Genomic DNA, 13,814 nt, shown 5'->3' with positions numbered 1-13,814 from the left:
GTGACAGAGCAGGGACGTGGAGCTCTGTGTGTAAACACAGAGCTCCACGTTCTGTCAGGGAGAGAGGAGACCGATGCTGTGTCCCATGTACATAGGGACACAGATCGGTCACCTCCCCCAGTCAGTCCCCTCCCCCCACAGTAAATATCACTTCCGCAGAGGTGATCAAATACCACCAAAATAAATCTCTATTTGTGGGAAAAAATTATAAAAATATAATTTGGGTACAGTGTTGTATGACCACGCAATTGTCATTCAAAATGCGTCAGCGCTGAAAGCTGAAAATTGGTCTGGGCAGGAAGGGGGTTTAGGTGCCCAGTAATGAAGTGGTTAAGGAGGGAACGGGGGTCTAAAAAAAAACAAATCCCTCCTTTGCACTTCAAAGTATTCAGATCGCCAAAAGCAACGATTCTGATTCCTTTTTTTTAAAACGCCGCCGCTCGCAAATTGTTCAGTGCTGAAAAGAATTATGATGTCTGGGATCGCGAACTCCTAGCGATCAAAGCTGCACTGGAAGAATGGAGGTACCTATTAGAAGGGGCTGCACATCCAATTTTAATCTACACGGACCACAAGATTCTAGAATATCTGAGGACGGCTAAGAGACTGAAACCCCGGCAGGCCAGGTGGGCACTTTTCTTTTTTAGATTTACCTTCCATTTAACATATAGGCCAGGGTCAAAGAACATAAAACCAGATGCGTTGTCCCGCATGTTCAGCAAGTGACAAGAAATCTCTCCGCCAGATACCATCCTGTCATCCGGCAACCATCTACTCATTAGTATTTGTATGCCTCCATTGAGGAAACTATACAAGTTTAGTTAGGACTACAGGAATGCAGAGAGCCTTGGCGAGGCCTGTAGCTTAACCATATATTTGCAAATGTGTGCTACCAATCCTCTGCTTTTAACATACAAAGTTAGACAGTTGAATTTGGCCTGCTGTTTGGTTGGTAAGTTTGAGCCTGGTCATTATGCATACAACTTTATTTATACTATTGCATTTAAACACATCTCATTTAAAGTCCCAAACCCTTCTCTTTTTCCATTACCAGTGATGGAGGCATGTGTTTTTCATATGCCTCATTCAAAGTCCCAATCCATGTTTTCTATTCACTTATTCAACATCAGAGCTTGAAAGATTACAAATGTCACTAAAATTTGACAGACATTTTTATGGACCCCTGTGCGCAATCTTTTTGAATAAAAATTATTGAGAGGGTGGACCATCGATTAAAGATACAGGACATTTTTCACTATAAGTCATGCCCCGTACACACTTCTAATCCCTTAATCACTCTACACTAAGAAATAAATTGTTTTCAATCCCCAACACACTGATACTAAACACTTGGATGTGTTTCGGAATTTGGTGTGTAAAGATCTTGATAGTTTGCGAATTAAGAAAGTGAAAGATTCGCAGTGCATCCAGAGGGGTATCACCTCCCTGGAAAAACGTAATGAGATCGTTATTCGCCCCGCAGATAAGGGGGGTGGGTTGGTGGTCCTCAGCAAGACCTATTATTTTGAGGAAATGAGTAGGTTGCTTGGGGACCAGGATACTTACCTTCTGCTGCGAGGCGATCCAATGATGAATTTTAAAAATGATCTCCATGTTTTGATTGAAAGAGGTAAGGGATTGGGGATCCTTAATAAGAAGGAAGCTGCTTACTTAGATCCTTACTATTGTCGGACCCCGATTATTTACTTCTTGCCGAAACTGCATAAAAACGCAGAACGGCCCCCAGGCCGCCCGATCGTGAATGGGATCGACTCAGTCAGTTCTCGATTAGGGCAATATTTGGATGTGTTTTTGCAGCCGTTAGTCTGTAAGTTGCCTGCGTATCTACGAGATACTAAGCAAATTATCCAAATTTGGAGTTCCATTACATGTACACCTGGAACGATACTGGTGACAGCCGATGTGGGGTCTTTGTACACCATTATAGGGCACGATGCAGCCCTTACATCGGTTGCATGGGCTCTGGAGTACACTAATCTGGACCCCTGAGCATGTACGTTTCCTTTTGGATAGTTTGGAATTTTGTCTACTTAAAAACTATTTTTGGTTTTGATAAACAGTTTTTTCTTCAGCGCTGCGGAGTAGCAATGGGGGCTCGTTTTGCTCCCAGTGTGGCCAATATATTTATGGCCACCTGGGAGCAAGATGCGAACTTCCATGATATGCCGCCCCAGCTCTGTTGCTATCAAGGTATATATATGATTTGGTGCTCATCTGGGAAGGCGATATGCCATCTTTAAATGCCTTTATGACAAGGTTGAATGCCAATCAATTGGGTATAGTCCTGACTGGACCGTTTCTACGGAAAGGTGACCTTTCTTGACTTGGAGATATCCAAGTCAGAATCTAGATTGGTGACTAAAGAACCACTTTAAGTCGGTGGACAGGAATGGATATATTCCATTAAATAGTTGTCACCACAGATTGTGGTTGTGCAACATACCCCGTGGCCAATTTGTGAGACTGCGGAGAAACTGCACCAGGGATCTGATTTCCTTGTGCAGTCCCGTGAGCTGGCCACTAGATTTGTTGCAAAGGGATATTCTAAGCCCTTGATTGAGCAAGAAATAGAAAAAGTTAGGACAACAGATAGAAATCTGATGATACAGGACAATCCTCCCAAAGATGATATAGGAAAAACTAGTTTCAAGATGCCTATTGGATTTTAATGTTCAACATAAATGCATTCAAAAAAATTGTTGCCAAATATTGGCCCGATACTAAAGGGAGATGTAATTCTTGGTCCTGTCCTATCCTGACGCGCCCACAATTTATTTATAAAAAGGCACTTCACTTAGAGACCGATTGGCACCTGGGAGTCACTGATCCACCTGTCATTCCTCGTCCTAGGCTTTTTAATTTCTTGTCCAGGTTCTATGCCTGTGGTAGGTGTGCCACATGCAAACATGCAAAGGGAATATTAAAAAACGTAAATCTTTTGTTTCCAATGTACCCATGTAGAGTATCCGATAAAGCAGTTGATCACCTGCGCTACAGAGGGCGTAGTTTATATGCTCGAGTGCGACTGCGCGGTTACAGTACATAGGGCGCACTCACGTGAATTGCACGTTGAGAGTGGAGTGAGCATGTGAGCAAACATTAAGCGTGGCATTAAGACCCACAGGTATCCAAACACTTTAGAGACCATCATCAGAGGGACCCCAAATGCCTCAAATTCTGGGGTATAGAGAAAGTCACCAGACACTGGAGAGGAGGTCATTATATTCGGCAATTGAGTAAACGAGAATCGTTCTGGATATACGAGATGAAGGTTTCTGTGCCGTTGGGATTGAACGTTGAGTTCGATCTCAACTGCTTTATATCTAATCGTTGAGAAGTACTTTGGGGATTGTATATAGTGGTATGTTATGTTTTAATATTGTTATCCGAATTTTTATTTGGGTGCTACTATATCATTTTATTTTTATTACATATTCTACAATTTTATATTCTAATTGCTTTTTTAGCTTGAACTGCCTTTATATCATAAATGTTGATGCAGTTATATATTGTGAATTTGTAATGTAATTTTTGGTCTTAGGTGAGGTAGATGCGGATGACGTCTGTATTTTTATATTTTATATTTTTTAAAATAATTTGGTTGGTCTTAACCTGATTGCCGATTGAATATTGTCCCTTAGGATTTAAGTATCCTCAGTCTTGTGTTTGTACACAAGATGGCGCTATTCTTAGGCTATAATTTTTAAATATATTGTTTGATTTTTATTTTACCCTTTGCCCTGGCGTGTTGCTTTGCAAACACAGATGGCGCTAGTCAATTGGCTCTTTTGGTGCTGCTATGGCAACCGTAATGTATATATAGTGTTGTGGGACGTCTGCGTGATCCCCGCCCCACGCTGATGAAGTCCCGCCCACATTGGGACGTAACGCGTACGAGGGGGAGGAGCTACGACGACGTCACCCACGTTTGCCTCACAGAGACCTTCACACGCTGTATACATCGATCCGGGCCTCTGAGCTGCGGTACAAGGCTGATATCTTTGCACTCGGTTTAGAGTGCATTACAATGTGAGTGGTTTTTAAACTTTTGTTTTGATTATTAAACCTTTTAAGCAGAGAGCACTTAGAGTGTGTCTTTTACTTTTTCTCGGTCCATTGAATGATCTATGGGAGATTATTTGTATATTGCTTGCTGGTTCCATCTGGTGGACGTTTTTGGAGTTGAGCCCTGAAAGCTGCTTGCCATTTACTGTGTGGAGGATATGATATTTGCTTTTTGACCTAGCCACAGGTCGAATCGCTGAGGTGAGAGGCCATCCATTAGCCTTGGTGGAGGATTATCCTGTCCTATGGGTTACAGATCTGATGAAGATTTCTGCACTATATATCACCAGTGTATTTTTGGAGCACCTTTATCACTTTGCACTTTATGGACTCTATGTATTAATTTTGATTATTGAATTTTTAGATATATTTACTTGCGCTGCACTATTTATTTATTTTATGCCCCGTACACACGACCGGTTTTCCCATTGGAAAAACTGCGATGAGAGCTTTTCGTCGGGGAATCCTGACCGTGTGTTATGCTCCATCTGACTTTTTCCCACAGGAAAACTCCGGAAAAAAAAAGAGAGCAGGATCTATTTTTTTCCCGTCAGGAAAAAAATCCTAGCGGGGAAACCATTCGTCTGTATGCTTTTCCCGAAAAAAAAAAAAGAAAAAGCATGCTCAGAAACAATTTGACGCATGTTCGGAAGCATAGAACTTAATTTTCTTGTCACGTGTAGTCTTTTACGTCACCGTGTTCTTGGCAGTCAAAATGTAATCAAAACTTTTGTAGTGACCATGTGTATGCAAGGCAGGCTTGAGAGGAAGTCTGTCGGGAAAACCATCATATTTTTTTTCCCGACGGGGAAAACCACTCGTGTGTACGGGGCATAAGAGAAAGGTTTACTAGCGATACAAATTCGATATCCATATCGGATTATCGCTAAGTGATATCTTTAATGATGACTCTCTATCGGTTATTGAATCAAGAAGAGGTGGGCCAGAAACAGGGATGGACTGGCCATAGGGACTACAGTGAGTTTCCCGGTGGGCCGATGGCTCAGTGGGCCGTTTTTTAAAACAGAGATGCTGCTTGGAGGACTTTTTTTTTTTCTTTTCATATTTAACTTCTTTATTTTGTTTTACATTCAGGGTCACACAAAATTAACATAACATATAACATGTATATTGGGCACATAATTATATGAATATTATCGCTTCAAACTCCCGATAGGGTGACCCAGGGAACAGAAGAAGATCAAAATAGAAAACCTAAATGAAAAAAATTACCAGCATGGTCATTTTACCCTGGTCTTGTATTAGCCCACTTCTTATCGTTTACCTCTTATGCCTCTTCCCTAGGACCCCCATGTTCTCCGAACACCTCTTGCCCCTCTCTAAACCCTTATCCTTTTTTTTAAACCCTACCTACCCCATTCACTAAACATAAAACCCACAGATCAACAAAAGCCCCCCCCTCCCTCCTCTGGAGGACTTTTTTTAACGCCCTGGCAGCGCCCCAGTGTGAAAGCACTCAGGCTTTCACACTGGGACTGCAGCGGAAGCGTTTTTCAGTTGCTTTACAGGCGCCCAAAAAAAGCCTCAGTGTAAAAAGGGGTCCTACACTCACCCCCTCTCTTTTACACTAACTCTCTTTTTCTTACACTCACCCCCTTTCCCTCAACCCTCTCTCTCTCTCTCTCTCTCTCTCTCTCTCTCTCATTCCCCTCTCTCTCACCCTCTCATGATATACAATAATGGATGTAGGGGCCTTTTGGTGGGCGTGATTTTTCGGGGGGGTGGGGGCAGCATTTTATTGAATTAAAGTGGGCCGGTCTGGATGATGTCCAGGGCTGAATTTTTTGTCCCAGTCCAGCCCTGGCCAGAAATGGCCACTGCAGGAGCTGGGTACTGTTTGATATCAAGCTCCCTGGTATTATGAGCTCCCAGGATGCTCTGCAATAGATAGTACTAAGCTATTTTTATGGCTACTGCATGCACTGTGCGGTCATTATAATATGTGGCTTATGAACGATTCAAATCAGTGAGGATGAGTAAAAGAAAACACATTTTGGAAGGCTTTGTACACTTGCATTGCTAAACAGAACCCTTTTACCAGTTCACTTAGCAGATCAGTTAATCTGGCTTGATCAATTGGAGAATTGATTTGCTCCACACTATTCATGTGCATGCAGTTTAATCACTGATCTGTTAAGTTGTCAGCAAGAGTTATGTCTACTATTTTCCTAACTACCCAGAATGCACATCTCTACACATCTTGACAATCCTGTAATGAGATACTAATAACAGTCCTGTTGTTATGCAGTATAGTATGGGATGTCACAAAGTAAGGTTTGAGTACGTGACATTTACTGCGGGTTCCCTTAATGTCTCTTGGTAGGTATAATTTTGGTTCTTGGTGCACTAGAGATCTGATTGTGGCTCCATCTTGGTATAGCTGCTAACTTTGTGAGCTTCTCCTGAGTATTTTTTTTTAATAAAATCTAAATATGAAGGTGCCTGTAATGACCTTCCCATGTTCTTTCTAATACAGTAGTGTGGTAATGGATTACCACAGTATCATTATTATATACAGGGATTGAGCGGTTGATGTGTATCAAAATTAACAAGGCTGGGGTAAGTTGTGTCTTCTTCTGCCTGTCCATCATGTCAAAAAAATAAATACAATATAATTGTCATTGCCAATCACCTCTCATTAACACCAGAGGAGCTGGCAAAAAGAAAGATTCCGTCATACTACATATATATCCTACACTGCCAGAAGGCGTTGCTAGGCGGGTGCGGGGGGTGTGACTTGCACCCGGTGACACCCATGGCTAGCAGCACCACTAACATCGCCCGCTGCCCTGATTAGCGGTACACAGTGGCGCGGACCGAAGCTGCCTCCTCCTCTCTTTTTACATCCACAGATGAGGAGCCTGCGCTCGAGGGACACACAGCATGTTGTATATCTGTCAGCTCTGTCTGAGGTATGTAAGGGGGGGCATCTATACTGTTGGGGGGTCTGGAATGCTGGGGGTCTACACTGGGGGGGTGTCTGTACTGAAGGGGATCTGTAATGCTGGGGGGGTCTGTACTGAGGGGGGTCTGTAATGCTGGGGGGTGTCTGTACTGATGAGGGTCTGCACTTAAGTGTGGGGTGTCTGTACTGATGGGGGGTCTGCACTGATGGAGGGGTCTATACTGAGGGGGGAGGTCTATATTGATGGAGGGGGTCTGTACTTAGTGGGGGGTTTGTACTGAGGAGGGGGTCTCTACTTAGTGGGGGGGTCTGTACTGAGGGAGGGGGTCTTTAATGAGGGATGGGGTCTTTACTTAGTGAGAGGGGTCTGTACTGCAGGAGGGGGGTCTGTTGGTAGGGGGGGTGACACCATTTTTATCGCTCCGGGTGACACCAACCTAGTGACGCCACTGATAAACTATACACTATCATGCCATCAGCACCTCCTCCACCACGTGTAGGATCTGCATTACCTAGCCATTGTCACCATGTCAAAATGATCCTAGCAGGTTGTGAAAAACGTGTGTGCCTACAAGATCCAATAATGGAAAACTATCTATCTATCTATCTATCTATCTATCTACTATCTATCTATCTATCTATCTATCTATCTATCTATCTATCTATCTATCACTTCAGATTTTACATGGCATCAGCTGCAAACCCATACAGTATATGCCTTATCTTTCTGTCACTTTTTTTCATTTTTCAAAAACTTTCATACTTTTCTAGGCATATCCCTGGTATAGAAAGCCTATCAAATATTGGTAAGGAAAAAAACAATTGCCAGTATCCCCCAACATAAAAAAAATAATTCAATTACAATAATTTTGATTTGCTATTTTGATTCACATGTTCACATGAACATGGAACAGAACAACTTTCAACTGATTTAATAATATGGATCCAGAGAGTGGACCAATTGCTGTGTTTGACCAGATGGTGAGCTGCAATATCGCTGGGACTGGTGAGCTAAAGCTTTGAGGATTTTACTATCTGATGGTAGAGAGACTGAGCTTCTTAGGAAACTGACCATATAGCCATCTAGTAGCCTTTTGTGCTCCCTGCCAATGTAACTGGGACTGTACTAATGTGCACAATGGTACAACTGGGCCACAACACTAGCCGGCTGAAGAGTTAGTAATAAAGACTGCCCTGTTATAGCGGCTACACAGAGACCTTTACTTTTTGCCTATACTAAGAGGTATCTCTCAGGGGACATTGCAACATATCCCAGGCATTCTCCCAGAGTGCACTTTAGACGAGTTATAGTATTACTATTCCCATTGCAATTAATGCTTATATTCGCTGTTTATTGCTGACTTTGCTGATTTATGGGGTGATTCCAGTCTAGTGGTACAACACTCTGTTCCAAGTAATGTTGGCATAGTTATTATATTGTCTAGCAGACTACATCTGAATCTATCTTCTGTATGCTCATATATGCTCAAACCACCATTGACTCTAAGCCAGGAGTGCCCCAACCTTTTAAGGAGCGAGGGCCACATTAGTGACTTGGTAACCGATCTCAGGCCACGATGAGCGGAGTGGGCAAATGACAGGGTCCGTGTCTGCTCTGCATATGCAGAGCAGACAGGGACACAGCCCGTTCTACTCCTATGGGCCCTTTGATCCACCCGGACAGAAGGGGATGATCCGCTCCTGTTTTTTTAAGTGGATCAGATTGGAGATAGGCGGGTGTAAAGGCAGAAGTCCATTTACATCTGCCGCTCTATAGAGGTGAATGAAGGTCCGATTGGGTCCACCTGCAAAACAGACAGGCGGACCCGATTTAACCAATTAACTGAAAGGGCCTAAGGCTGCTTTCACCACTGATGCCTGCTGTTTATCTGCACCTCAACTGACCACAATCTTCACTTCTTTCTCAGCATTCCTGCAGGTATCGCTGGCTGCTGCTGTCACCCAAGCGGGTATGTCTGGGGGCAGCTGCTGGCTGTCCTCAAGGGCTGGTACTGCTGGTGGGTACTGCTGGCGGGTACTACTGGCTGGTACTGTTGGTGGGGTACTGCTGGTTGGTTACTGCTGGTGGGTACTACTGGCTGGTATGCTGGCGGGTACTGCTGGCTGGTACTGCTGGTAGATATTACTGGCTGGTACTGCTGGCGGGTACTGTTGGTGGGTACTGCAGGTGGTTCCAACCTGCCATCCCCGACCATCAGTGTCAAAGGTGTCGGTGTTGGAGGAAGCATGCAGTTGCAGTAGACAGCAGAGCTGATGCTTCCTGTATGGCTCATGTCACAGGCAGAGTACATTTGGTATCACTCCACCTGTGGCAGGAGCCAGCGCTATACAGGAAGAATAAGCTCTGCTTCCTAGCGCCGGCTCTGCTCTTCACACTGATTCTCAGGGTTGGTGGGTCAGGAACCCGTGATCTGGATTTGCCCAACCTGCTATCCCAGAGCAGGAGGTGGCGGGCCACCTGTGACCTGACGGTCAGTGGTTTGGCGCCCCTGCTCTAAGCCATATTATACTAATACATTTGATTTCATTTATAACTAAATGGTCTATTTCCTAATACTAATTCACAGTCTAGTTAAGGGTAGCCAAACTAGTGTTCCTATAAGTGCAGTAATTTCCCCTTAACCAGGAGGTACTGAGGTTGTTCTTGAGAGTTGAGGAGCAGAGCAGAGGAACCCAATTTACCAAGAAGCTCCTTCAGGGTTAGTGCTACATATCTAATTGTAAGTTTTGAGACTAGCTTGTAGTTTCAGATGATCTTCCCAGGGATAAAAAAAAAAACTCACAACCCTTTCTCACTTACTCCCCCCCCCCCCCCCACACACACACTTATTATTATTTAAACTATATATATTTTTAAATGACCCAATTAATTACCTGAAACACAGGTCTTTTTTCCTCTGCTCTGTAATGTGGGAATTCGGTACAGTCTACAGTGTCCATTGTTTCATGGTAATATTGAAGTGATCATTAGTTGGGTCCCTCACAGGGTGCTCAGAAGCCAAAGTCTTGCAAGGCACAGACACAATACTAGTTACCCAAATACTTTTTTTTGTGATTTAAAAACATTTGATTTTTAAACCCAGATTGGGTGGGTGCAGCTGGGGGTGGGACTGTTTTTTAACTGGGGATGTGCACACAATTCACAGTGAACACTACCATAATTACAAATGGTTACATAGGCGTGCGCAACAGGGTGTGCCGGTTGTGCCTGGCACACCCTAATCACCCAATGTGCATCAGCATTATCCAGGGGTGGCACAGGTGGGTGGTTGGGGTGCCAGTGGCCAGTGTAAATGCCCCCATTATATTAAAGGCCAGGTTCAACTGTAGGAACATGTTACACCTATACTTAGGATGTAACAAAATATGCTCCCAATCTACTGTCTCCCACCATCAGAGCTTCCTCCCTGTGACAGCATGTGGCCATTATTGTGTGTTTGAGCTTTGGGGTGCACACCCTAATGCATAGGCTGTGCACAACCTATGATTGGTTACATAGCAAAATGAAAGATTTAGCAATATCAAAGATTGAAAAAACAATAAAAATTCAATGCTGTTTCTACTTTCAGAACTGAAAATTCATCTTGGATTAGATTATTTTGAAATGCTACAACATTCTGATCACAGCGAGGTCAGCAAAGTTAGAGCATACATTCTATACAACGCTCTCTATGAAGGTTCATGCTTTAGGATGGTATGTACCTGACTTCAGTTAAAGTGAATAGTAACAAATAGCTTGTTATGAAGTGTTTAACGTTTTTTTTATTTCAATTGGTACTATGAATAAAGTCCATGTTTCCAATGATCAGGCTTATACAGTCATTTTTAGATTTTTTTTCCATCTGGAGAACTATTCACATGGGAGGGACCTTGAATTTCAAGTGAAACCTATGCCAGATTTTTGAAAAATTACTATACCTGGTATTCTTTTTTAATGTAAAAAGCTAGATTCAGAGCTGAACACCTCCGATAGATAGATGGGGAGCTGATTTTTCCTGGAGGGGGGAAGCATACTCTATAGGTGACAATGGGGGAGCATGAGTCAGGCGTTTGTTCCAAGCGGTACGATCTATTGATGAAGTGCATGGATGGTACTAGCCTCTACACTTTAAATATTGACGTAATTTGACTCAGGCTATGACAGAAGATGATACAGTGTTATGCTAGTTACCAGTGGAGGATTTCTTAAATGTCTGTTTGACTCCCTATTGAAATTGTCTTATACCGTAATGTACAGTCGCGACATTTGTTCTTTCTATTGCAAACCTTAATAAAAATGATTGAAACTAAAAAGCTAGATTCTATTTCCCATTGGTTTTTGTTCGAAACATAGCTATATTGTAGCTCTACCCACTAAGAGCCAATGGATCAATAGGTCCTCTGCAGTTCCTTAACTGAACTCAAACTCATCAGTAGCATAAAGTGGGCTTGTTAAAGGCAAAATAAAAGCCTAAGGCAGGTCAAAGCATTATGATAGTAACAAACACCTTAATTAACAATCTCATGGAAAAATAGACATTTTGATAACCAGATATAAACAATAGCTATTGCCCAATCTGAGATCCCAGGCCCCTGGTTATTGAAATGGCTAGTGGTGGATTTAAGCACAGTATTTCTGGCACTGTTGCCCTTGAACTACTGTGTGAGTGCTCTTTCTGAGTGATAGCCAAGAGTAGGCAAAGGTAACTAAGACCTCTCTCCTTTTTCTGTTCCTCAGCAATACAGCACTGTAACACATCTCAGTTCTCTTTTGCAGGGGTCGACAGTCTGGCTCTCTGCAGCTCAGCTCGGGGTGTAAAGCAGCTTTCTCTATGCAGCTCTGCACACAGCTCACTGCAGCACAGTTCAGTCTGCCAGTGGCCATAACGGAAAGCCATTGTCTACTATTGGCACTAAAATCCTGTGAAATTTTGAGAACCACTCTGGTGTGGCCGAAAGCCATAGTTAATTTATATATACAGGTGTATATATATATATATATATATATATATATATATATATATATATATATATATATATATATATATATACAGTGCCGATCCTGACCTCCCTAGGGGCCCTAAGCAAAATGACATGGCACATTAAAAATGAGAAGCAGGGGGCGCTGACGACAGTGACATGTCACATTAAAGAAAGTTAAGAAGCGGGGGGGAGGGGGTGTTCTGCTGTCGGAAATGACATCTTACATTAAATTGAGAAGCGGGGGTGCTCACTTCTTACCTCTTCTCCATGCAGCAGCAAGTTGAGAAGTGGGTGAGGGGGAGAAAATGACTTCTCACCAGACGGCCTCTAGTAATTTGGGGGGCCCTTCGCAGCTTTGCGGGGCCCTAAACGCCTTGCATAGTGAGCCTATAGGGCGGATTGGCCCCTGTATATATATATATATATCAGGACATTTTGAGGACTTTAAAAGGAAGGAGCTTGGTTGTGTTTAGGTTCTCTTGTAGCACTATTGCTTAACTCACCCATGAGTACCGCAGCTCCCCTCCCTATGTCACTGTAACCAACATGAGTTTGCATTTTCCACTTGGGTATGTTGCACTGCCATGTGTTTGGACTTTGTAATATATCTATGTAAACTGTTATCACAAATCCAATTTTGTCTTACATGTATATCAAGTTTACTTCCAGTAAAGAGGTTAAAATATAAGGAGTGCTTCATTCTTGTGTCACTACGTGGGGTACTGAAAGAGGCCTCATCAAGCCTAGAGCACTATACTTGCAAGAGTTTTAGCAGCCAGCTCGAGTTAGAATTGGGTGACGTTCTGGTGACAGCAACTATAGTAGTGGAGAGGTCAGGCATGTCCCCAAAAGATGGTAGATGCCTGTGCCATCCTTATGTCCTCAGACATGGAACAGGGCTCATCCATGGACCAGATCTGGAGAAAACAGAAATAAGGGTCTAGTAAGGTGTAACGTAAAGTCTAATCCTGATCAAGCCTAATAGTTGAAGATGTGCTTGAACCTGTAAATTAAATTTAAAATAAATGAGGTTGAGCTATGCCACTTCCTTCTGCAAAGCTGAATTTGGCACCTGGGCCTGGAACTAGCTTAATAACCCAGCCCCTGCGTTGCCCATCATATATGTTTGGCATAGGCCACATGGCTGAGGAATTGTCCAAGACTCCCAACTAGGGGGTGCTGCAAGTAGAGAGAAAAAGTCTGCTCTCTTGGCACACACCACAACAGCAGCCTCGTGTCCCTCTCTCCCCAATCTTAGCACAGGGTTCTCTCTCCCCCTGCAGTTAGTGAGCGGGGCTAAAGTCCAGCCTCAGATCTCCAGAAATATGGCAGCCCTTCTGTATTGGATATACTGTGCCCTCTTCTCGGTTGCTGGTAGGCAAGGTTTTCAGTGCAGCAAAAGTCCTTCTATCTCCTGCAGTTTCTCCCAGTCACACTGTCCAGGCTTGCTGCTGGAGACATGGAGAAAGGCTAGATGGTAACAGGAAGTGCCCAGGCCATACCTCAGTGAGTTAAGGGGCTTGCAGCCTGGCTACAATAATTAAAAATTAACATGATAATAAAAAAGTAATCAGTTTACTAGTGTAGCACTACCCCCGAAGGAGCTGCTGGTTTCGATTTTGGGTTTGCACGTTACCTCTAAGTTCGTCTAGGGAAGGAAGTCTGTAGAAATTGGAATGCCCACACAAGATGTAAAACCTTCAACTGTAGGCTTTATTTTCACTGCATAAACTTGTGAGGAATTAGAGAGTATAGAGAGAGGGGGAAGGTTCAGGTATGCGGTACAGAATGCACAATAGTATTCAGACCTCCAATATTC

Source organism: Rana temporaria, chromosome 2, assembly GCF_905171775.1.
Source record: "Rana temporaria chromosome 2, aRanTem1.1, whole genome shotgun sequence".
In the NCBI taxonomy this organism is placed as follows: Eukaryota; Metazoa; Chordata; class Amphibia; order Anura; family Ranidae; genus Rana; species Rana temporaria.
The sequence above is the reverse complement of the archived record's forward strand: the minus strand, read 5'-3'. Positions refer to the sequence as shown.